This window comes from Felis catus, chromosome C1 (genome assembly GCF_018350175.1).
Source record: "Felis catus isolate Fca126 chromosome C1, F.catus_Fca126_mat1.0, whole genome shotgun sequence".
Classification (NCBI taxonomy): domain Eukaryota; kingdom Metazoa; phylum Chordata; class Mammalia; order Carnivora; family Felidae; genus Felis; species Felis catus.
In genome coordinates, this window is record NC_058375.1 from 141558483 (window position 1) to 141586132 (window position 27650).

General features: G+C 38.8%; 1 pseudogene; it reads left to right on the forward strand.

Moving 5' to 3' along the window:
- LOC101085649 overlaps positions 1-5412 on the forward strand; it is a 33136-nt pseudogene extending 27724 nt beyond the window's left edge.
- The last annotated feature ends 22238 nt before the right edge of the window (positions 5413-27650 follow it).

The following is a 27650-nucleotide window of genomic DNA, read 5'->3' on the forward strand; positions in this document are numbered from 1 at the left end:
AAATGCTGCCGGTAAATATGCGTGGGCTTCACGTCACGGTCTTCTCAAGAGACCAGGAACTACTCAAAGGAAACACTTAACTCACAAAAGTGCACCACTTCCAGGCTGGAAGCTTCACAAGTATCAGTTCCAGTAGCTTTTCCAAGGAGAAATCTCTTGAATGACAGTCCTCTATTTGATTACCACTGGTGACAAGAAGTTCACTACTTTGCAGAGTGCATATTTGCAATGAAACTGTTTTAATCCAGCTAAAGACAGCATTTCATATCTCTAACCATTATTTTTCTTTCCAAAGTTCAGTGGGCATTTTGTTTATTAAGGATCAGTCAATACGAACTTGCTCAGGTTTAGATAAAGACCTATACAATTCACAATTTAAAATGCAGAATGTTAAAAAATAGGCATGCCAAGAAGATAAGTATCACTTATCTTCTTAGTGGCCCTCTCTTAGCATATCTAGTATCTATATAACTTCCATTTTATATGGGCATTTGGAGACCATTGAGCCATTATCACAATGGTTTTCAACATGCTGCTGGATATAAGTAATTTTGATTTTTACATTTATCTTTGATCTGTAGTTGGTTTTACAGGGCATTCTTTCTTTTTCAGATTTTAATATCAAGATTATGATTATAAGTAAATGTAGACATTTTCCGTATTTGTTTCTTTGCTTTGTAACAGTTGGATTAGGATGAGATATATCTGACCTGTAATGTTTGTTTGAACTCACTTACAAAACTATCTGAGCCCCATGCCTTCAAAGATACGTCTTTAATAACTCTTGCTGTTGTTCAATATACACATTTGTAAGACTTTATTTCACATATATGTATAGCCTAAAGAATAATAATGAAAGGCTTACACATGTTCTCACCACTCAGTTTCAGAGAAAGAACACTATCAGTGCCTTAGAAACCCACTCAAATCGTCTATGTATGCCTCTCTCTGATAATCTCCTCTTCTCTGCCCCAACCCCCACCTATCCTGATTTTGGTTTACCATTACTTTGCTTTTCTTCACAATTTTACTATCTTTGTATGCATTGCTAAAGATTATATTCTTTAGTTCAACCAGATTTTGAAATTAAATAATGGAATCATACTCTTCTATTTCTTTTGTGACTTCATTTTTTGTTCTTGCTTTGCTCCTATATTTTTGTTTTGAGACTCATTTATGTTAATAGATGTAGCTGTAGGTCATTTTCACTATTTTATAATATTCCACTGTATGACTATGTCAAAATTTATTTATCCATTCTGTTGAGGGACATTTTGGTTGGTTTTAGTCTGAGGCTTTATTGTTGCTGCTATATGACCATTTTGGTACACGTGTCCCAGAACTCAAGTGCCAGAATTCCTCATATATATGCACCTAAAGTGCATTTGTTGGGTTGTGAGATGCACATATGCTCAGCTTAATAGAATGTGCCTAATAATTTTCCTAAATAGCTTTAATAATTTTTTCTCATTAATTTTTTTTTAATTTTATTTTTTAAAATTTACATCCAAATTAGTTAGCATATAGTGCAACAATGATTTCAGGAATAGATTCCTTAGTGCCCCTTACACATTTAGCCAATCCCCCATCCCACAATCCCTCAGTTTGTTCTCCATATTTATGAGTCTCTTATGTTTTGTCCCCCTCCCTGTTTTTATATTAATTTTCCTTCCCTTCACTTATATTCATCTGTTTTGTCTCTTAGAGTCCTCATATGAGTGAAGTCATATGATTTTTGCCTTTCTCTGACTGACTACTTTTGCTTAGCATAATACCCTCCAGTTCTATCCACATAGTTGCAAATGGCAACTTTTCTATTGCCAACTATCACTCCATTGTATATATATACCACATCTTCTTTATCCATTCATCCATCGATGGACATTTGGGCTCTTTCCATACTTTCGCTACTGTTGATAGTGCTGCTATAAACATTGGAGTGCATGTGTCCCTTCGAAACAGCACACCTGTATCCCTTGGATAAATGCCTAGTGGTGCAATTCTTGGGTCATAGGGTAGTTCTATTTTTAATTTTTCGAGGAACCTCCATACTGTTTTCCAGAGTGGCTGCACCAGCTTACATTCCCACCAACAATGCAAAAGAGATCTTCATTCTCTGCTTCCTCGCCAACATCTGTTGTTGCCTGAGTTGTTAACGTTAGCCATTCTGACGGGTGTGAGGTGGTATCTCATTGTGGTTTTGATTTGTATTTCCCTGATGATGAGTGATGTTGAGCATTTTTTCATGTGTCGGTTGGCTATCTGCATGTCTTCTTTGGAGAAGTGTCTCTTCATGTTTTTTGCCCATTTCTTCACTGGATTATTTGTTTTTTGGGTGTTGACTTTGATCAGTTCTTTATAGATTTTGGATACTAACCCTTTATCTGATATGTCGTTTGAAAATATCTTCTCCCATTCTGTCGGTTGTCTTTTAGTTTTGCTGATTGTTTCCTTCGCTATGCAGAAGCTTTTTATTTTGATGAGGTCCCAGTAGTTCATTTTTGTTTTTGCTTCCCTTGCCTCCGGAGACGCATTGAGTAAGAAGTTGCTGCGGCCAAGATCAAAAAGGTTTTTCCTTCTTTCTCCTAGAGGATTTTGATGGCTTCCTGTCTTACATCTAGGTCTTTCATCCATTTTGAGCTTATTTTTGTGTATGGTGTAAGTGATCCAGGTACATTCTCCTGAATGTCGCTGTCCGGTTTTCCCAGCACCATTTGCTGAAGAGACTGTCTTTATTCCATTGGATATTCTTTCCTGCTTTGTCAAAGATTAGTTGGCCAAATGTTTGTGGGTCCATTTCTGGGTTTTCTATTCTGTTCCATTGATCTGAGTGTCTGTTTTTGTGCCAGTACTCTACTGTCTTGATGATTGCAGCTTTGTAATATATCTTAAAGTCCAGGATTGTGATGCCTCCAGCTTTGGTTTTCTTTTTCAAGATTGTTTTGGCTATTCGGGGTCTTTTCTGGTTCTATACAAATTTTGGGACTGTTTGTTTTAGCTCTGTGAAGAATGCTGGTGTTATTTTGATAGGGATTGCATTGAATATGTAGATTGCTTTGGATAGTATCGACATTTTAACAATATTTGTTCTTCCTATCCAGGAGCATGGAATCTTTTTCCATTTTTTGTGTGTCTTCTTCAGTTTATTTCATAAGCTTTCTATAGTTTTGAGTGTATAGATTTTTCACCTCTTTGGTTAGATTTATTCCTAGGTATTATGGTTTTTGGTGCAATGGTAAATGGGATCGATTTGTTGATTTCTCTTTCTGTTGCTTCATTGTTGGTGTATAGGAATGCAACCAATTTCTGTGCATTGATTTTATATCCTGCAACTTTGCTGAATTCATGGATCAGTTCTAGCAGTTTTTTGGTGGAATCCTTTGGGTTTTCCATACAAAGTAACATGTCATGTGCGAAGAGTGAAAGTTTGACCTCCTCCTGGCCGATTTACATGCCTTTTATTTCTTTGTGTTGTCTGACTGCAGAAGCTAAGACTTGCAATACTATGTTGAATAAGAGTGGCAAGAGTGGACATCCCTGTCTCGTTCCTGACCTTAAGGGGAAAGCTCTCAGTTTTTCCCCATTGAGGATGATATTAGCGTTGGGTCGTTCATATATGGCTTTTATGATCTCGAGGTATGCTCCTTCTATCCCTACTTTCTTGAGGGTTTTTATCAAGAAAGGATGCTGTATTTTGTCAAATGCTTTCTCTGCATTTATTGAGAGGATCATATGGTTCTTATCCTTTCTTTTATTGATTTGATGAATCATGTTAATTGTTTTGCGGATATTGAACCAGCCCTGCATCCCAGGTATAAATCCCGCTTGGTTGTGGTGAATAATTTTTTAATGTATTGTTGGATCCAGTTGGCTAATATCTTATTGAGGATTTTTGCATCCATGTTCATCAGGGAAATTGGTCTACAGTTCTCCTTTTTAGTGGGGTCTCTGTTTGGTTTTGGAATCAAGGTAATGCTGGCCTCATAGAAAGAGTTTGGAAGTTTTCCTTCTATTTCTATTTTTTGGAACAGCTTCAAGAGAACAGGTGTTAACTCTTCCTTAAATGTTTGGTAGAATTCCCCTGGAAAACCATCTGGCCCTGGACTCTTGTTTTTTGGCAGATTTTTTATTACTAATTCAATATCGTTACTGGTTATGGGTCTGTTCAAATTTTCTATTTCTTCCTGTTTCAGTTTTGGTAGTGTATATGTTTCTAGGAATTGGTCCATTTCTTCCAGATTGCCCATTATATTGGCATATAATTGCTCATCATATTCTCTTATTATTGTTTGTATTTCTGCTGTGTTGGTTGTGATCTCTCCTCTTTCATTCTTGATTTTATTTGGGTCCTTTCCTTTTTTGTTTTGATTAGATTGGCTAGTGGTTTATCAATTTTGTTAATTCTTTCAAAGAACCAGTTTCTGGTTTCATTGATCTGTTTTACTGTTTTTTTTTTTTTTTTGTTTTGTTTTGTTTTTTGGTTTCAATAGCATTAATTTCTGTTCTAATCTTTATTATTTCCTGTCTTATAGTGGTTTTGGGTTTTATTTGCTATTCTTTTTCCAATTCTTTTAGGTGTAAGGTTAGGTTGTGTATCTGAGATCTTTCTTCCTTCTTTAGGAAGGCCTGGATTGCTATATACTTTCCTCTGATGACTGCCTTTGCTGCGTCCCATAGATCTGGTTTGGCTACCCAAGGCTTGGCACAGGCTCTGTCATCTGAAGCCCCCAGCCCTCCTTTGGACCCCAGGAGGCAAGGCCCAACATATGCCGGCTCCTGTCAAGGCAGGGCCCTGGAGACACAGGCAGGCAGAGCTGGCCCCAGGGCCCTGGGCTTCAAACTAGGCTGTTGATCACCACCTTGTTTGGGGCTGGGCTGGGTGGGGTCTGGCTGGCCACCAGGGCCGAGAAGGAGCAGCGGCAGGAGGCCCTGAGCCAGGCGACCGTGGGCCAGGGTGACTTCAGCCTGCCGAAGGCAGGGGGGGGCAGGCTCGCTGCAAAGCCGACTTCTGGGTCAGTGGGTGTTGATGTACTTTGGGTTCACTCACTGCCCCAACATCTGCCCAGATGAGCTGGAGAAGTTGGTGCAGGTGGTACGGCAGCTGGAGGCTGAGCCCGCCTGCCCCTGGTGCAGCCTATCTTCGTTACTGTGGACCCCGAGTGGGACACTGTCTCAGCCATGGCCCGCTACCTACAGGACTTCCACCCACGGTTGCTGGGCCTGACTGGTTCTGCTGAGCAGGTAGCCCAAGTGAGGCACAGCTACTGCATGTACTACAGTGCAGGCCCCAAGGACAAGGACCAGGATTACATCGTGGACCACTCCATTGCCATCTACCTGCTCAGCCCTGAGCTGAGCAGATCTGAATTTTCTGTCCAAATCACAAACGCTTCCTCCTCTTCACTCAGTTGATTTACTGTATTTGCTAATTAAATTAGAGCACCATCCCAAGCACGCAACATTAAATAGGATGGAGAGGGGATGGGCATTCTCAGTATTTCTTCTGGGGAAGGAACACACTGCTCTTTTAGCATCATTGATCACAATTGATTACGTTGCTGATGTTTTACATCTCATATGTTGCTGATACTTCAAGTCACCGGATCAGTAATAGAAAATGAAGCTGAATGTAGATTTGTCAGTGTGTGTGAGACAGAACTTAAACTTCAGAGGTTTACAGCCTTGGTTCCTATCCTCATTTCCCTGCTAGGTGACTTAGGAGAAATTACTTCACTAAACTACATCTTGGTTTCCCCTTCTGTAAAATAGGGAAATAACAGCACCTGAATCAAAATATTTGGGTTGGAATTTCAAAGAGTTGATGTGTGTGAAGTTCTTAGTAAGTATGCCAAAATATTATTATTTCATAACAATGTTTTTATTGTATAAATAGTTATTTTATTTCATACAATTATCACTTATAATACTATTTATAGGTATAAATATATCAATATTAAATATTTCATATTTATAAATATAATAACTAATCTAATTTTTATTACTATCATCATTACTGCACCAAGTATTATCGACTCTAAAACACCCAGATATTTTCTGTGTCTTTTACTCTGGCCTCACAGCAGCATCTGGGAATGAAGCCAGATGCCTAGGGCTGAGGAAGGCAAGTCTTTTGTTACTAATAGAGAGACAGCCTGACTGGAGCACAGAAGCCTCCAGAAAGCAAGTCCCTCAGGGGCAATCATCTCCCCTCTCTCACACCCCTGGCCACATGCACAACATTCTTCTAACCTCCAAAGGCCAGTGTAGGGCCCAGCTCCTGGGGTTTATTTTGATAAATGTTTCAGGCCACAGAGCGCTAAGAAACTTGATTCTTTCGCTTTTCAAATACCAAACCTCTACCTGAAGAAGGAATGCTTAGATTAGAGCACAGAGATGAAAAGTTTTAAGTTAAACATGGAGTTCTCCCCTTAACCTATTGTCTGCTCTGTTCCTCGACTCTGGAAAGTTGGAAGAAAAATATCTTCAGATAAAGACTATTATAAATCACTATTGAAAAGTTAAATATGATTTATCAAATGTTCATTTTATCTTGGAAAGCAGGGTTTTAATGGAACTGCCTTTACAGTTAAGGCCAACAATGCTCTTGAGGGAATTGTATGTATTTTAATAAAATCACTCTGCACAGTAACATAGCTCAAATTCTTTACTGTAGTTCTAAATTTTTTAGACCTCATGGTCAAAATAAGTTTCACCTGGTTATTGTAAGAACACTGTATCTTTCTTTTTCACTGGAAAGGAGAATTATTTCTTGAGTACCTGCTAAGTGACATGTGTTTTACTTATGTCGTACTAGTTAATACAGCAAGTGTGCACCACCTTTACAGACCAGCAAGCAGACATTCAAAAAGATTTAAAAAACTTTCCTGAGTTCATAACACTAACAAGTGAAGGACGTAGGATTTGAACGTAAGTGTGTGTGATTTGAGAGCCAAAGTCTTTAACGAAAACTGTAAAAAGGCTTCATATTTCGACTGCGGTATTGTAGAGCACTTTTCATCTCATTGCATTCAACAGTCCACATACACAGCAGCTTATCTATAATTTGCAACAATTTATGCCTCTAGGAAAACATATTTTTGAAGTTTGAGAAAACCTCAATATGAAAAGTTGATCAGGTACCATCAGCAGTTAATGATCAATTCTTCTTCATGTATTTGCTTACTTGTTTATTGACTATGTTCTTGCCATACTGTAGGCTCCATGGGAACCCAGCTTTGTCCATCTTGGTCATCTCTGCATTTCCACCACCTAAGATAATTCTTGCCACCAAGAAAAAGCTCAGTAAATATTTTTGATTAAAAGGATGAATGAATGACACATTTCTAACATGCCCAGGATTATGAGTCAATAGGAATTCAAATCAATTCTGACTTTCCCTCTGGAAATGAATGATGATGGCAATACTTCTAGTACCTTGTGGCATTTTCTCATTGCAACACATATAATAGAAAAGAAGTCTTTCCTTCTTTTTTGAAAATACCAGTCGTGGGGTGCCTGGGTGGCTCAGTCAGTTAAGTGTCCGACTTCGGCCCAGGTCATGATCTCACAGTCTGTGGGGTGAAGCCCTGAGTCAGGGTCTATGCTGACAGCTCAGAGCCTGGAGCCTGCTTTGGATTCTGTGTCTCCCTCTCTCTCTGACCCTCCCCTGCTCATGCTCTGTCTCTCTCTCTCTCTCAAAAATAAATAAACACTAAAAAAATTTGTTTAAAGAAAAAAAGAAAATATCAGTTGCTATCTATCAAGTCCAGAGACTATTATCATTCCCTATGAGTTTGTGACGGCACCAAATCTACACTGTTGAAGCCTGAAGAATTTTCTAACTTTGTAAGACATATCAAAAATTTCTCCTAAAAAGATGGTTTCCAAATTTAGTTAATGGTGACAACTGAAGCAGTGATGCTGGGGTGACATGATAACATGTAATGCTTTAGAGTTGACATCAGGTTTCTCTCATAGGTTTCTTCCTTATTAGTTAGCTCAGTTGGTTAGAGTTTGATATAATGAGGTCAAGGTCATGGATTCAAACCCCTGGTGGAACAATTAGCTTCAGCTTGTTCCCTGACATAGGGTTAACTCTGAGCCCTTCTATTCCCCTTGACTTTGGTTCTATGCTTCAGAAAGGCCAGGATAAACAGTCACACAAAGCAGAACAGATGCTTAGTGAAGGAACTGCAGGAGAGTCATCTCTCTATAAAATCTTCAGATTTCATATTCATACTCTTCAAAGAGCTGTGCTACTGACTCACACTTCCTTAACAATTGATTTTATACATTTCCTAATTATAGCTATAAACAGTGGAATAAGTCATCTATAAACAAGTCTATAAATAACCAATTGCCTTATATAAAATTAAATATGAAAAAATACTTCCAGTGACCAGCAGTAACCCTTTTGAATAAAACTTCTACTGAAATACATTAGCCAAGAGTTTGTCTTAATGGGAAAATAGCTACTCAAGTTATTGTATGGGTGAATACACACTTATAATAAATTTTATATATAGATTCTCAGAAAATTATTAGTGACTTTATAAGCAATAACAAGAATGCATCTCATTAACTGAGAACATTTAAGTCCTGGAGGAGATCAATTCCAGGAGACACACAGCCAAGCAGTCTTCTTGCAATAAGGACTTATTCAATTTAAGTCAAGAGCTGAATAAGAAATTGGACCTGAATCTGGCCCACAGAAAGATGACTCCCTCTACTAAAAAAAAATGGAACGTCTTTAAAATGAATCCAGGTCACATTAGCTTGCTGAACCAAATGCCAAGTGTTCATTTAAATATAATTTGCTTTTCTTACTGGAACCTCCAGAGAATGAATGATTCCACAATTCATCAAGTGAAAAAAAAAAAGGTGAGGGGTAGTGAGTGGAATGTTTCCTTTGGAAATCAATGTTGTCCTTGAATTTGGCCAAGCTGCCATCCATGAAATGAGGACACCCCCACCCCCGTCACTGCCTTGGTTATCACCATACTCCACGAATGAATATTTTGGTTGTCCTTTTTTACCATAATAAATTCTTGGCTAATACCTGGGCAAATACTGATTGAGATGACATTTGGAGAAACTAAGACAATCTCTAATATATTACTTTTAACGTAAGTCATTCTCTTAACTTTTCACTCATCGCTCCTTTTTGAGACAATGCCTTGGTTCTTTCTTTCTTCTTCTCTAAGTAGTCTTGCACATTCAATTACAGACAGACATGGCCAACACTAGGTATAATTGAGAACCACGTAGTGCTCGCATTTGGTGTTCGCAAGTTTCCTCTTTTCACAGGTTGAGTCCTTCCAGCAAGCTCATCCTAAGCCCTGTGTCTCCTCAACCTGTCCCTCACCCTCACATTCCTAACCTCATTACAATCTGTGCACAGAGATACAGTCCTATCAGCTGTTCACATTTGAATGCAATTTCTATTCAGCTCCTATCTTATCAAAAGATTTCTAAACTTCAAAATTCTTTCTCCTTATTAAGATATGTAGAGTAGATCAGAAAAAAAAGTTGGGTTTGGATTAGTTTTTGTTTTGATATGTTCAATTTTCTAGAAGAAGCGTGGAGTCATAAAATGAGCAGAGGCTTAGTGACTCCTCAGACCTATGTCTGAACTCTTTCTAAGACTTCATACTGTCTTGACAGGAGGGAATAGTAAGTCTACATAAAGGTGATGTTAATATTACTGAGGCCATTTGTAAAAAACAATAAAAGCACTTCCTTGCACGGCATTCCTCCCATCTGTGGTTTCACTGTCCAACGTTTCAGTTACAGTGGTTAACTGTATGTGAAAATGAATAATCCTCCTTATGACATATCATTATTAGGTCAATAGGAGGCTAACACTGCATCACGGTACCTACACCATTCACCTCACTTCTTCTCCCTATGTAGGCATTTTATCTTCTCACATCATCTCCAGAAGGATGAGTACAGTCCAGAAAGATATTTTGAGAGAGAGACCACATTAGCATCACTTTTATTAGGGTATATTGTTGTAATTTTTCTATTTTATTATCTATTATAAGGTTGTTAGTCTTTTACTGTGCCAAATTTGTAATCTTTATCACAGGTATGTACATATAGTAAAAAACATAGTATATATAAGGTTCAGTACTATCCACAGCTTCAGATGTCTTCTGGGAGTTTTGGAACCTATCTCCTGTAGATAAAGGGGAGGGACTACTGTACATAAGATGCAATACATACAACTTGTTATTATCTAAGCAGTGAAGCCCTCTGTTTCCCGTGAAGTGGGAAGCACGATTACCTTTTAAGAGTAAAGTGAATGTAGCACAGTAATAAAATTGCATAATATTGAAGGATTACAACAGCTGCTGTGGGAAGCCTGAACAGATTAGAAGAATAGTCAGTAAAACAGCATCCAACAATGCTATGGTTCTGGCTGAGGTAGAGACTGTATCTTGTTCAGGCACTATCATGCAGGGTGCAGATACCCTGGTATAGGGTCAGAGGGAGCAGACTGTTTGCTTGGTCCAGAGTCTGAGTAACCTCTGTTTGTTAGCCATTTGAAAGACATTCTTGTCAACAACTTCATAGGCTTAGCCCTCCACTGGGAAAGCAAAACCAGCTCTGGAGTCTGGTCTAAGTCAAAGATACACTAAACATTCATTAAGGATGCTTCTGCCTTGGGAAGCCCAGATTCCTGACTCAGCACCTACTTTCTAAGGAGGAAACTGAGAAACCCTGTTTGGTTATGACTGTGGAAGATTTACTTCCTAGCTCCAGCATCCTGCTCAAGCATTCTTTTGTCTCTTTTTCTCTTTTAGATTAAACAAAAATGATTTGGTGCAAGATGTGGGACCCATGTCATGGGTAGCTATTTATCTTGGATCTCCTTGCACTTTCTATCACCATTGCTCACACATTTTCACTCTTGATCAGAGTTGGGTCATCTTTTTTGGAATTTAGATAGATAAGAAATATAGTTTCTCTGTTGGGTGACCTACTTTTAGTAAGCTATTCTGTAAAAAGCCTCAGGATGATTCAGTTATATATTCTCTTTAAATGTGCTACTGTCTTTTTGGTCCATTCACACCTCCATTGCTCCTTTCCTACTGCCCAGTTTGGGTAGGCACTGAATCCTCTCCCAAGAACCATCGCCGACTTCAATGAGTAGGATCTGTTGAGGGTTCTTGGAGAGATTAGAGAAAGGATGCACCTTAGAACAGTGTCACAAATTGGCAAAAGTCTCAGAGATGTGCTGGGGGTATCTAGGGGCATGGAGGCAAAGCGCTGCACTGCACATTGGACAGAAGAGCTCTGTCTTATTTGGGCCTATGCATGAACAGGTTTCTCTGATAGCAAGGGTTGATTATTCAGTGAGACTGAACATGGGAAACCTCAGGATATGCTCGGAAGAGAAACCAGGGAAGTTGAACCGGTTGTTAAGAGAGAAGCTGGGGTGATGGACTATGGGATCCTGACTAAGCAGAGAAGTATAAAAAGCCAAAGGTGACTCACTGACTGAGAGAAAAATGAAAAGATGATAAATCTGGAGGGTTAGCAAAGCCAAAGAACAGATTCCTTGGGACTAAGGAATGAGAGAGCCAGAGATGGGTGTGATAAGGGAAGGGGTCAGCCAGGTGAACATCACATCTGGACTTAAATAATTCAAGGTGCTGGTGATCCCCTCTAGGATGTAGAAAGCTCCCCATCACCTGAAACACTCCAAAAGACACGGTCATCTGGAATGGACAAAAAGGAAATCTCTCAAGGATGCTGTATAGGGCAATCCTGTGTTGAGAGAGTTTAACACTTCCTTTAGAAAAGGAAGGTTTTACTATAGATCTCACATAACCACAAGTACAGAGAGGAGGAGAGATATGGTATTCCTTAAGTTCCCTTCTAACTCCGTGATTCTGTAAACCCAGCTTAATCTGCAGATTTTAGGTGAGGTGGGTAACTACATGCTGAATGCTATTTTCTCAATTAACTTCAGGCTGTTTCATGTAGAAAAAATTTCAGTGTGTAGCCTGGCTTTGCTGCTCTTCTGGTTTCAAAGAAGTGCATAAGTTTATTGTAAAATCATATCAAAATTCCAAGTTTTCTCATAAGTGGCTTTACAGCTATGACCATCTAGAGCATGACCAGAAAACCATGTCTTAGTTTGAAGATGGTTGTTTTGAAAGTAGGTTTGATTGGCGGTTGATTATCCGTGGCTGTGAAGTCAAGATCCACATGGATAAAGAAAATTCACGTATAACCCCAAAATTTCATGCCAATGTAAACAACAAGGGAATAAAGCCACCAAATAAAATTCCCATCCCTGCCTGGTTCAGTCTTCAATGGATGTGTTAATAAGGAATGAAGTGGGCAGAAGGGTCACCAGTGGGAGAATGTCTGGGTAAGTAAGGATCCTAGCAAATCTATAAGCTTGGATTATAGAATGGTACAGTGAGAAGTCCAGATTCAAGGTGACTGATTATCCACAGTTTGCTGTTGAGAAAATTATCTTCTCTATTAACACAACTGAGGTCCAGAATGGTTTTCACACAACTCAGCTATGGTATTTTCCTCAGGCATCAAATCGGCCTCCTGGAGTTATAACTGTTTGGTCCCAAGGATTACTCAACTATACACACACAGACTCTGTATAGACCCAAACAAAAAAAGCACACTGTTGTCACATAAATAATAAAGCCAAACGTGCTAATGCTTTGCTGCCTTTGCAGTGATCCACTAGGGAACTTTTGCCAAATAGACTGGAATCGAGTCAATGTTACATTTTTAAAAGGAGAAGAAATTCTAAGCATAAAAGTGTGCCAGTTATCCATCTGACAAAGTTGATAGATAAATATATCTGTAAGTTTACTTCTTTCTATGGACTCCAATGGTCTCTAAACTTTTTAAAATACCCCCATCAATAAAAAATATTGGAGAATGCATGCCTGGTAAGTATTCGTTATAAAATTATTAATTTACATATGTATGTGATATTAAGCTACTCTAAAAAATATGTTCTAGATGCAATAATATTTAAAAGCATTTAAAATGATGTAACAAGCATAAAATAAACATTAAAAATGTCTTGCAAATTATCATACCTCCATACTACCACTGACTAATATCCTAACACATGGTATAGACCGAGTTTGATGCATTGTTAACTGGGGTTGACTTAAATCCACATTTTAAAATAGATGTACTCATATTTGTGAATTTTTACTGACTTCTTGTCAGATCCTCTTAATGTGGCTGATAAAGAGCTCCTACCAAGAGCAGAAGTGTCAACTCTGCTATGGTCTTGTTATTGCCTTCAGATTGCATTATTTTTACTTTGCATTTGAATTTTCTGTGCAAGATATTTCATGTCATTTAGCTCCATAATTGTGAATGTTAACCTTATAAATATGTACATGAAAATATAAAAATAAAAATATATAAATGACATAAAAATATGACCCCCAAATGCACTTATGGAAACCCTTGAATTACAAGGTATTATGAAGCACTGGTAGTCATCAATCACACGAAGCTACCAGGGACAGCTCTTCATGATGTGGAACTCCTATCCTACCTACAAGACAGCTTCCACACTAGCTGACAAATGGGCAGGTGGTGGCATCACTGGTACTGCATACAGTAAAATTAGTTGTATACAATAACAAAAAATGGTAAGTTGGACTTTATCGAAATTTTAAAACCTCTGTACATCAAAGGGCAGTATCCACAGAGTAAAAGGACAATTCACAAAATGTGAGTAAATATTTTAAAATCACACATGTGATAAGGAATTAATGTCGAGAATACATAAAATCCCCATCATTCTACAACAACAACAACAAAAACGAGCAGCCCAATTAAAAAATGGGCAAAGGTCTTAAGTCCTTTCTCCAAAGAAGATATACAAATGGCCAACGAGCACATAAAAGCATTCTCAACATCACTAACCATTAGGAAAATGCAAATCAAAAGTTCACTGAGATAATACTTCACACCCATTAGGCTGGCCATCATAAAAAAATAAACAAATAACAAGTGTTGGCAATGTGGAGAACCTGGGGAGAGATTGGAAATTCGTGCTCTGTTGGTGGTTATGTAAAATGCTGCAGTCACTGTAGAGACAGTTGGGAGGTTCCTTGAAAAGTTACACATAAAATTACCATATGATCTGGCAATTCTACTACTAGGTGTATACCCCAATGAATTGAAAACAGACAAAAACAATACTTGAATGCCAATGTTCACAGCAGCATTATTCACGACAGCCAAAAGGTGGAAACAACTCAAATGTCTTTCAGTGGATGAATAAATAAATCATCATGGTATACCCATACAACGGAATGAAATTCTGATACATGGATGAACTACAAAAACACTAAGCTAAGTAAAATAAGCTAGACACAAAGAATAAATATCATATGATTCCATTTGTATGAGGTACCTAAAATAGGCAAATTCATAGAGACAGAAAGTAGAACAGAGGTTACCATCAGCTGAGGAGAGAAGGGAATGGGGAATTATTATTTAATGGGTCCAGAGTTTCTGTGTGGGATGTTAAAGAAGTTTTTAAAGTAGATAGTGCTGATGGTTACATCACATTGCGAACATATTTATTGCCACCGAATTGTATTTAAAAATGGTTAAAATGGTAAATGTTATGTTTTATGTATTTTACCACACAAAAAAATCACCAGAAAATTAGTGAAGCTTAATTTTTAAGGTTAATTTAAATTAAATTTTTATTATATTCTTTTGGCATAATTATAGGTCGCCTTATACTCCCTTTACAGTTCCTTACTCTGGAGACCTCTGATTTTAAATCAAACTGCACTTATTAGTGATTGGAAGGGGACTTACAAATAATGTAAGGTTTATGTATGCCTTGGAATTGTCACGTACATGATACCTCCTGGGCCCCCACATGTTGTTTTACAAGTGTGCTACACATGGTGTTTCCTGGCTGCTGCAGAGGGTGAATGGGTCTGAAATCTAACTTGTGCTGCACTCTCCAAGCCATGAGCTTCATCTACGTCATCCTAGATGAAGGGGTGCAATTATTTAAATCATTTTGAAAAGTGTGCAAAATCATCATATGTGTAATAACCAATAGTTCTTGCTATTACTATGTAAGTTTGAAAACCTAATGTTGAAACAAATAATTTCACGGATTTCATACCAATATTCAAATGCATCTTTCTTGACATGTCTAGAAAAAACTGTTGGCCAGTTGATATGCCATCTTGTTAGCCAAGGCAGTAAAAATCCTTTGATTTTTCTGAGTGAAAAATGGTGACCACAATCGTCAAATGGAGCAGGGTAAGCTGTTAAGTATCCAAGTTCCTAATCAAACCCACATTCAAGAGATGCTCAACATCACTCCTCATCAGGGAAATACAAATCAAAACCACCCTCAGATATCACCTCACACCAGTCAGACTGGCCAAAATGAACAAATCAGGAGACTATAGATGCTGGAGAGGATGTGGAGAAATGGGAACCCTCCTGCACTGTTGGTGGGAATGCAAATTGGTGCAGCCGCTCTGGAAAGCAGTGTGGAGGTTCCTCAGAAAATTAAAAATAGACCTACGCTATGACCCAGCAGTAGCACTGCTAGGAATTTACCCAAGGGATACAGGAGTACTGATGCATAGGGCCACTTGTACCCCAATGTTCACAGCAGCACTCTCAACAATACCCAAATTGTGGAAAAAGCCTAAATGTCCATCAACTGATGGATGGATAAAGAAGTTGTGGTTTATATACACAGTGGAGTACTACGTGGCAATGAGAAAGAATGAAATATGGCCCTTTGTAGCAATGTGGATGGAACTAGAGAGTGTGATGCTAAGTGAAATAAGCCATACAGAGAAAGACAGATACCATATGTTTTCACTCTTATGTGGATCCTGAGAAACTTAACAGAAACCCATGGGGGAGGGGAAGGAAAAAAAAAAAAAAGAGGTTAGAGTGGGAGAGAGCCAAAGCATAAGAGACTGTTAAAAACTGAGAACAAACTGAGGGTTGATGGGGGGGTGGGAGGGAGGGGAGGGTGGGTAATGGGTATTGAGGAGGGCACCTTTTGGGATGAGCACTGGGTGTTGTATGGAAACCAATTTGACAATAAATTTCATATATTAAAAAAATGAAAATAAAAACCCACATTAATTAATTAATTAATTAATTAATGAAACTGTATGGCAAATCCACTTTGTACCAAGGAAGTACAGAAACTGGGGGCTAAGAGATGAAGTGAGGTCTCCAAGTGAGGTGGTTAGTGTGAAAACTGGCATAAGAGTCTGGATCCCCAAGCAGCTGAGGCTCGTGTCACAGTCAGTGTGGTGCTCCCCAGATTGGGGAGATGAGCACATAGAATCCAGCCTAGGCATGGCTGGTATTATGGACTCCACAGAGCAGGATGTTAGCACCCTCACTGTAGATTGAGATGTTTGTGACATCTCCATATGAAGTAGAAGAAAGAAAAGAATAAACAAGGAAACATTTAGTGACTATCACCCACCATTCCACACCATTTTGTGTGGGCCCCTCTGTTCTGCTCTTCTCAGAACTTTCCATAGTATCTGTATTCTGGATCTGCTAAAGGCAATACAAACATTGTTTTACATGTATATATGCAATACATTATAGGTATTGTACATAGATATTTATATATTTATTTTTCTACCATTTACATAATAAACCATACTTTTAATAAAACCCTAATTTAACTTAATGAATATTCTGGAATTGCAAATGTTCCCCAAAATAAGGAACCAAAACCCACTTCCCTTAATAAGCTGTCTGTGTCCCATTTTTGAAATATAACATGTAGATGAAGTAAATGAATCTGGGGTGGAAGAAACAAAGTTAAGCAAAAAAAAATATTTTTTTTTCCCATTTGACTGGTAATCCTCATTCCCTCTCTCCTTTTGTCCCTCCTCTCCATGCCCCCCATATGTTTATGTCATTTCTGATTTCAAATTCCCTGAATGAAATTCAGTGGGCTATAAGCTAACTGTCTGACAAACACTGGCCGAGTTAAACAAAGGTGGGAACAATGAGAAGGGCCCAGTTGCTCTGAAGAGTTTTGAAGTGAAAAATCTTCACCTCTGGGTTGAATTTTTCATGGCAGCTGAAACTAACCTACTCGTAATGGGTCAAGAGCCACGCCTTCCTTTGCTGCTGTACACACGGATCCATTTTGTGTGCTCTACCAAGGAATGGTTTGGAGCTGGGTAGGTCTTCCAGAGGTCATCTTTTCCTAAGGCCTCCAGGCAGTTTTCCTCTAAAGCATTCCAGATTTTTCATTCCTTAATTCTTTAAAATGCATTGAGCAATTGATAGCTAAACCTCTGATGTCTACAGGAAGAAATGTTAGAGTCAGTGGGTCTTAATTTTACTCCTAGGCAAATCTGTGTGTAAGGCGAGGATGCCCTTTAAAGTCAAATTTAGTTTTGCTTTCTTTATTCTTACATTGTGATAATACTTTAGGAAGCTGGCATTAAAGAGAGGTCAAATCACAGGCTAAAAGAAGAATTATGTCCATTTTGAACAGAGACTTTTAGACAACAAAATGATCATTTAGTGCCTATATTAGATTCCTTCCTGAATTTAGCCTTTAGGCAATCGGTTTATTAAAGGATTCTAAAAGCATTTGGCCTTTATGTGAATGGGAGTAAGCTCTACAGAGCTTCTAACTATAATGAAATCAGAAGGGTCATAAACCCTTGTGCTGTAGACATTAATTAACGGCCAGCTTACCCCAGAGTAAAGTGCTGGGATAGCAGGTGTGTTTGGGGGAGGTACATGACAGCCTGGGAAGCAGCTGGACTTGGCAGTTTTTGGATTGAGAACAGAGAGGTAGGAAATCTCTCGCACAGGGGCAGTTTGTCCATCCCTTTGACCCCCACATGCCTTAAGTGAACTCCTCTGTTTCTTACAAATTTTGCATCTGCATGTGGAAAACCATGCATTTCCCATCTTTTAAAGGAAGTAGTTGCTTTCCCACTCTCTCCCTTTTCCCACACCTGGACTGGACATTATTTGTCTTGAGGCAGAAGAGGGTTCAACACACCATGTGACCATATTTAATGGTCTCCGAAATTACTTCTGTGAAATATCCACCTACTTGCCACAGCTTGATTTACTGCATCGCCAGGAAATAACAAATGTAATTACTTTGGAATCAACATAATATGAGGCCAGATTTCCTTAACATTCCTTTTGCTTGAGAGGAACTTAATATGAATGAGAACCAGCTGTCTGTCTGTCATCATGTGCATTTGGTCAGCTTTCATAACTGATGACAGATATGGCTCTTTTGGAAAATACTTTAAAGTCACATAATTGTAATGGCCATTTTTCCTCTGACAGCTTTAAGATCTATAATGAATCATGTAAAGCACATGGATCTTACCTGAAACCAAGAGATAACTTTGTGTCCTCCCAGTGGTTACCTCCCCCAAAATAGTTTTCCCCCAGCCTAATGTTTTGCATTTCTTTGGGTAGTATGTTCTTATTCAAGAAGAAAACACAAATGAAGCCTGTGACATTGTGACTATAGAAATGCATTAGTAACCTATGTAACCTAGAGCTTTGGATGGCCAGCAGGGTCTTCTGCGTGTGTGCGCACACGCATGTGTGTGTGAGAGATCTGATTTAATTAGCCTTATTACACATCGACTAATTACCAGACTATTTGTCACACACTAAGATTTTTACAAGGACCTGGAATTTTGGGGTCTCTACTTTGTGTTAGGCTACTGACATCCATTTTCTTTTCTTAACCTTCACATCAAACCAACTTCATGAGTTAGATATTATGACCTGCTTATTTCCAAAGAGAACATTGAAATTTAGTGACACTAATAACTTTTTTAGGGTCACGGAATTTGTTAATTAATAAAGTTGAGAGTAGGAACTAGGCCTCTTTGATTCAAGTCAGTAATGAACCATTAATGAAAGACTCAGCAAGATTGGTAAATACAAGCTCATTATACAACAACTGATAATTGTCTATGGACCAGGAATAACTAATTAGACAATCTAATACAGAAAAATGATCCCATTCCTAAATCAGAGAAATGAGAGTGCAATAGACAAATAGCTCAGTAAAAGTGGAGCACAACCACATGTGTGGACACTTAATATTTGACAGAGGTGCAGTTACAATGGGGTAAGGATCTGCTAATGAAGTAGTGGTGACTGGAAAATAAGATAGCCATCTGATTCCTTACTTTACACTATATAAACATTCAACATTCCAGGAAGATTAAAAACCTAATGTGAAAAAGTAAAGCCTTAAACATTTTATTTTATTTTTTTAGAGAAAGAAAGTGCACGTGATCAGGGAAGGGGGTAGAGGGAGAGAGAGAGAGAGAATCCTTTTTTTTAATGTCTATTTATTTTGAGGGGGAGAGACAAAGCGAGAGCGAGAGCGAGAGTGAGAGCGAGAGAGAGAGAGAAAACAAGTGGGGGAGGGGCAGGGAGAGAGGGAGAGAGAATCCCATGCAAGCTAGAGCCCGACGCAGGGCTCGATCCCATGAACTGTGAAATCACAACCTAAGAGACAAATGCTCAACTGACTGAGCCACCTAGGTGCCCCGAGATAGAATCTTAAGCAGGTTCCATGCTCAGCACTGACAGAGCCCCAATGCGGGGCTTAATCCCACGACTCTGGGATCATGACCTAAGCCAAAATCAAGAGTCAGACACTCAACCAACTGAGCCACACCGGCACCCCAAACCTTAAACATTTTAGAAGAAACTAAATGATGTTGAAGTATGGAAGGAGTTCTTAAATAAAACACAGAAAAGCACAAATGGCACAATGAAAGATTAACAAATTCACTATATTAAAACTAAGGCTCTTTTAGCCTAAATGTCCATCAACTGATGAATGGATAAAGAAATTGTGGTTTATATACACAATAGAGTGCTACATGGCAATGAGAAAGAATGAAATATGGCCCTTTGTAGCAACGTGGATGGAACTGGAGAGTGTGATGCTAAGTGAAATAAGCCATACAGAGAAAGACAGATACCATATGGTTTCACTCTTATGTGGATCCTGAGAAACTTAACAGAAACCCATGGGGGAGGGGAAGAAAAAAAAAAAAGAGGTTAGAGTGGGAGAGAGCCAAAGCATAAGAGACTCTTAAAAACTGAGAACAAACTGAGGGTTGATGGGGGGTGGGAGAGAGGGGAGGGTGGGTGATGGGTATTGAGGAGGGCACCTTTTGGGATGAGCACTGGGTGTTGTATGGAAACCAATTTGACAATAAATTTCATAATTGGATAGCACTTTTCTCTGTGCTTCCACATTTAAAAAAAAATAATAATAATAATAAATTAATTAATTAATTAAAAAAAAAACTAAGGCTCTTTTTTTTTTTTTTTTTTACAATAAACACAATGCAAATAGTGAAAACACAAGCCACAGACTGGAGAAAATATTTGCAACACATATAACTAACAAAAGAATTAGTATCCAGAACATTTAAAGAAATAAAAATCAATAGCCCAAAAGAAAAAACGGGCAATTCGCAAAACAGGAAACTCAATGTTTATTTAATATATAAAAAGATTTTTTAATCTTACTAGTAATAAGGAAAACAAGATTAAAGCAATGAGATCTCATTTCACATTTATCAAATTGACTAATTTTTAAAGTCTGAAAATACCTATTGTTGATTAGATGTGATGCAACAGGAATCCCATTTATTGTTGATGAAATTGAAACAACTACTTTGGAGCACAATTTGGTACTGTCTAGTAAAGCTGAAGATGCACATTACCTAACACCAAGCATTTCCACCTCTGTGTAAGTATCTTAGAGAAGCTGTCTAACACGCATACATCCAAGGGAGACATACAAAATGTTAATTTCAGCATTATTTCTAAAAACAAAACAACAGGAACTCAACTATATTTAAATTTTAAATGGATATATTTTGATATATTCATAAAATGTGAAACCATGCAGCAGCTAAAAGGAACAGACTAAATTCTACCTTCTTGTAGCAACACGAATAAATCTCAAAAACACAACGTGGTCAAAAAAAGTTGCAAAGCCTTAGAACAGCATGATATATATAAAATCCAAATATATGACATTGTTTATAGAGACAATTTATGGTAATTTATGCTTTACTGAATAGTGAAACATGCAGTTTGCATTTATATAAAAGTATAGAAGCATGCACATAAGAAAAATAACAAAATAAAATAGTGGCTTTCTCCGGAAAGGGGCAGATAAGAATTAAATCAGAGAGTTTTGTTAGGAAAGGCCCTTAAATTAAAAAAAAAAAAAAAATCTGAAATGAATATGGTGTTGGGTGATTGAAAGAAAAAGAGAAAAGATGAGGCAGGCAGAAGGGAGAGAAGGTATAAAGGAAAGGGAGAGAGGAAGGCAGATTCTGTCTTTCACGGTACAGTCATTTAAATTAAAAACCAGATTAAAGGAGGAATTTCCAGATTTTCTGAAACACACAATGAACAAATGGGGCTAGGTTTGATAGGACTTAATAAAAGTCATTAATTTTGGGGCACCTGGGTGGCTCAGACAGTTGAGCGACTTCGGCTCAGGTCATGATCTCATGGTTTGTGAGTTTGAGCCCCGCGTGGGGCTCTGTGCTGACAGCTCGCAGCCTGGAGCCTGCTTCGGATTCTGTGTCTCCCTCTCTCTCTCTGTCATTCCCCTACTCATGCTCTGTCTCTGTCTCAGAAATAAATACACATTAAAAAAATTTTAATTCATTAATTTATATTAATTAGCAGAAGGTCCATTTGAATTAAACACATTCAGAAATTCTGAGTATTTAAAGGCATGCAGTTGTAAAACATTCTGTGCCTACAGCTATTCAAACTGACCACAGCAAACAGTTTACCTTTACGTATGTGGCACATTTGTAACTTGAAATATGAAGCAGCCTGGTCTCTGCGTGTCCCCTCTCCTCTCTTACTTGTGCCCTAGGGCAATTTTCCTTCCTCTCATCCAGAAACAAAAATTCAAACAAATCTATGAGCAAAGTGCCTGATTTTCTTAATCTTCATGTGTATACTTCTCTTTCATATAATGTCCATACTGTTTTTCACTATTTTACTGAGCAGTAAAACATTATATTTTTGTTTACCAAAATGAGATCATAATCGACATATCCCCTTGAAAGCTAATTTTTCCAGTTCACATTCATCATTTCAGAAAATGTTCATCTCACCTAATATTAGAATTTAGATTCTCCTCATGGCCCTAAATACCCCTTTTAAGACTGATTTGCACAAATCACAGCCCATACATTTCACCTATTTTATTTCTTATGTCTCTTTTCATTTAGAACAGATCCTTTATTTTAATAATGCTGAACTATTATCTTACCGGATATACCACTTTCTAAATCTGTCCAGTTTCTTCACGATGAATTTTAGCTTGTTCCTTACTTCATAAACTGAGAGCTACGTCTAAAGGCTCTAGGGATTCAAGTTGAGCATATTTGGCTAGATAATTCATAAATGATGTTACCAACCTCATTTTGCAACACCTGAGAAAACATGTAACATCTGGCCGAGCCCCATTAATGATACTAAGCTTAACCACTGAATTAGAGTGGTGACAGTTTGATTTCTCTATTTAATAGTTAACATTTTTCCCTTTGCAACCTGAAACAATTTGAATGGTGTTGCTTTGGCATTATACAAGTGTTTCATTCACCATCATCCATTCCCTTAATGGTTTTAACATCAACTGATAATCCTGAATTAACAATTTCATTATATCACTGGCCTACTAGGCAAAAATAACACGAGCAAAAATCCCTGCTCTCATGGAACTTACTATCTAGTAGGATAGTAGGATAAAGAAACAATAAACATAAAAAGTTAGAAAAATACTCTATGAAGTATATCATGTGGTACAAAGTGCTACAGAAATAAGGCTGGGAAGGGATGAGGAAATGGGATGGAAGAGAGGACTATGGGATTGTTGTACTGAATAAGGTGGTCAGGGAAGGCATCACAAGGTATCTGTGACTTTTGTGCAGGGACAGTGGACATCTGGGGGAAAGAATCATTCCAGATAAGTGCAAAGGCCCTGGGGTGGGAGACTGCTCATATGTTCAAGGGCCAGCTAAGAGACCAAGGTGGCTGGAGCCGAGATAGGAAAAGAAGAGAATGAAAAGTGGTCAATGAGTAGACAAGAGAGTGTGCAGATCACGGAGGTCTTGAGGGCCAATGTAAGGGCTTTGACTTTTACTCCAAGACAGGCTAGAAGCAGAGGAGCAACTTGGCCTGTCTCACATATTATAGGAATTTCACAGGCTGGTTTCAGCACAGACATGTAAAGAGAAGTTATCACCCCTATTCTTACGACAAGAAGAAACTGAAGCAAACTGAAAATCGGTAATCTTCTTGGACCTGTTAGAGAACTGAGGTTGCAGAGCAAAGGGCTACCCTGAAATTTGGAGACACAGGAGAATATGAGATCACAGCCAAGATCTACCTACCAGGAGCAAAAGCTGCTAGAGCCATAACCTGGCAGGAACACTTGAATGGTAATTTTGACAAACTGACAGAAGCAGAATATAGACTAGAGTGACAGTGAATAGCTCCTGGTGGCCTAGGCCGACGCTCAGATTTTCTTGGCTTTTCCCTCCAGGGTCCCCCAGCTTCTCACAGGCAAGAGATGCCCTCATAGCTCTGGCAAGAGGAGTAGAAAGGTAACTATTTTGAAATACACCCAGAGTATTCTCCATGCCGAAGGCTTACTCTCCACAAAAAGGACTTCACCAGAGCCTTGCCTCGCCAAGGTCAAAAATCCATATGCACACAAAATAGAGTATAGGACAGGCAGGAGAGGAAATTAGGAAGTTATTGCAATACCTGTAGGAGGCAAAGATAGAGTTGGCTTTTTTTCCAGGAAGAGTCTAGAAAAGACTGTGACTGGAGGAAACGGCAAAAGAAAGCCAAATAGTGAGTTTGGTGAAAGGAGAATAGTTTCTAGTCATGGACAGGGAAAGGAGAAGGTTAACCATCCCTCTCTGATTACAAAGTGGAAGGGTCTCTCCCTGAGCCATACGGGCCAAGAGATGGGCGAACCATTATTCCCATAGCCAATTCACTAGTCACCTATGGGCAAACTGCTCTTCAGGAGTGCTGACACTTGTAAGTCTTCTGAACAGAGGGCAGAGGATTCAGTTCCTGGAGTGGGGACCAGGGCATCAAGAGGAACATTTCTTCTGTCAGTGGAAGGTGGAACAGGAAGAGAACCTGGAGAAGTTATCCTTGTGCCAACTCTTCACTACAGTTTACAAGCATCCCTTGTTCAATGCACTGTATGATATTGGAAATGGACACTATTAGCACTCCTCGGCACAGCTACGTGGTCCTAAGGCCACAGAATCATACATTCACATTAGGAATCACCCCTTCAAGTCCCCTCAGATCATGACAAATTTCTTGGCATATTTTTTTTTGTCATGGCTATAGCTCATGTGGTTGTGGGTCAGTGTTCCAGATTGCAAAGATGCTAATCACGCCCATCCAAACATTAAAGGATTACACTAAGCCCTGGGGTCTGCTGACCTTTACCCTGTAGTTCCTCAAGCATCTCCTTGAAAGTACCTGAAGTCACTGTAAAACTTATATTTTATCCTTCAGGTATTCTTGTTTTTGTTTTTTGGTTTCTACAAATCTAACATCAACCCTTGTTTCTTCTCAAATTAGTCAAAACTATTTGTCAGAGCACAGCACAAATGACAGCAGCCACACCACAGTATGTAGAATATTCTTTTTTATGAAAAGATTCTCCTGGGGGTGCCTGGGTGGCTCAGTGGGTTAAGCGTCTGACTCTTGATTTTAGCTCAGGTCATGATTCATGGGTTCAAGCCCCACATCAGGCCCCCGCTGACAGTGTGGAGCCTGCTTGGGATTCTCTGTCTTTCTCTCTCAATAAATAAATAAATAAACATTAAAAAGAAAAAGATATTATCTCAGGCTTGGTATCTCTGGTTTCACTGCCATTTCTGTGACAGCAGCTGGAGATTCATGGGCTGCCCAATTTCAAGGTAGTCTCCAAAGCACAGCAGATGAGACACAAGAGGACTCTCACTTTTAGTAACTCCTGTGCTGGCTCATTTCTATGTCGTGGTGACTGCACTCTGAACTTCACAGATAACATTACTGAGATTTGCTAGTTCACTATGAATGGATGGACAGACAGATGAATATCAGAAAGCAATGTTAAATTAACAGTTGAACTCACTTTATAAAAGGGAGCTCTCAAAATACTTCCTTCCAGGCAGAAGACATCCTTATTTTCTACTTCTTACATTTTTAGTAGCAAAATTTGGGAAGTATGTGGGGCTAAAGGAATCATATGGAAGATGACTTCGTTAAGTGATTATTGGCCCTCAATCTGATGGTCTCTCTGACCTAACATACTGAACCTAGAATGAACTAGTAAGTGTAAGCTGATGAAGTGCCCTTGGGCTGGATTTACTCATCAACAAATATCTAAACAAGTTGTAGTATCACTTTTCTAGCCTTAGAAGTTGATATCTGATCACACAGCTGATTCTAATGACCTCTAAATAAAAGAGAGAAATCAAGTTCAATAGCTAAAAAATTAGGGAACTATTACTGAGATACTTACCACATGTTGTTGTGCACCAAACACTGAAAAAGATACAGGTAGGAGTTTTTTTAAATAAAAAATTCCTCAGAGTTGATATCATAGTCTACTGAACTTTATGTTTTGACTGTGGTATTTTACTTTCAAAACAGATTAGGAAAATAATATGTAAAGCTAGAAATAACAAGGGAATCTATAAACCTGAAGGTCCTATGGAATAGAGTCAGAACTTTCTCAGCAAATGTGGTGAGTTAACATCTATACACATATAGGAAACAACTAACCAAACATTACAAAGCCAAAAGTTAATTCCACCCTGTTGAGTGTGGCCAAAAGCCATACTATTTTATTTTAATACAATAAAGACTATATCAAACATCCCCAGAATCTGGACCAGAGTACGTAAGAACTAAACTATTCTGACAAAATGCAAGCTGAGTAGTCATATTCCTTTACATAATTTTTTGCAACAGTCACCCAATTTTGCATCAGTCATACAATTTTTTGCATCAGTATAATGCAAAGCACCTTTAGAATGATAGAAACATCTGAGCTCTGCACTTCCTAGTCGCATGGCCAAGAACAAAAAAATCTCCTGAACAATGTGACCTACAGCTTTCCCAACTGAAAAACTGAACCATAGTCCCCATCTTGCAAGGTTGTTGAGGAGGTTATAAATAATACGGGTAAAATGTCTGATTTTGAATGCCTACTGCTATTCTTAGAGGGTAGTCTTTCATTAAGTAAATCTGACGTAGGTGTGCTTGGCTACTTCCTGTAACTCTGTGTCCTCCCAAAAAGTGGAAATTTCAGTAGTAATTCATAGATTGCATTTTCACACAGAAAGCTGGCTACTTTGTATTTATTAGAGATGTGCCACTCAGGTCCCCCTTCCAAAGAGGGCTTGCTGCTCAGCTGTGAGGAGTGTGGTTTGCTCAAGGCCTCCAGCTGTTAGTCCTCCAGGGTCTGCTTCAGCTTTCCAACCAAGGTCACACCATTTGTGGAGTGGCCCTGGGCCAATGACTGTGCCAGACAGTGGTGGCCAAGAACATGTTCCTCTCACAGCAGCCTCCAGTCAATGACTGAACAAAGCAGGAATACACCCAATGCAGCATTCCTCCGACAGGCAAGCCATGCTCCTGAGCTCCCCTTGGGCAGGCAGAGGCTTGGCCAGGTGGGCAGGGCAAAGCGACAGCGCCCCCCACCCAGTCCCACTCCCTCTCATTCCCATTCACAGGCTTACTCCCGGTAAATATTTTACACCCTAACAGCCTTGGCATCTGCTTCCAGAGAACCCAAACTGGGACACCTAGAAAACGTTTAAGAGATCTGTGTTACCAGACAATGATCACCACTACCACCACCACCAATCCTGCTAGAAGAATCCATGGAAATGCAGAAGCTCTTTATAACTTTGTCTAAAACATCCCAGGCAAGTGTCTACTCTGTTCTTTTTTGTCCCCCAGCTATACTGAGATATAATTGATATGCCACGTGTATAAGGTTAAGGTATACAACCTGTTGATTTCACACACTTACATAAGGCAAAATGGCTAGCACCATACCTTAGCTAACATCTCCATCACATCACATGATTACCATTTCTCTTTTGTGGTGAGAACATTTAGGATCTACTCTCCTGGCAACGTTGAAGTATATGACGCAGTATTGTTGACCATAATCACAATGCTGTACATTACATCTTCAGAACTTAGTCATGTTATAACTGGAAGTTTGTATGCTTTGACTAGCATCTCCCTATATCCCCCTCCCCGAGCCCCTGGCAACCACAACTCTATTATAAATTAACACTTCATGCCTTCAGTCTTCCCTCAACGTGTTAAACCAACGTTAGCATTTGTGCATATTTTTTCCTGTTTGCTCCAATATGAATTTGCTTGCTGCAACTTAGGCTGCCTTCTACATGCATTCACTGTGAAGATGAAGAAAAAGCACCTACAATGTGATTTCAAGACATGTAGGCTGTGCTTTTACTATTGATCAAGACTCTCAACCTCTTTAGACATGCCTCGGAGGTGTTACT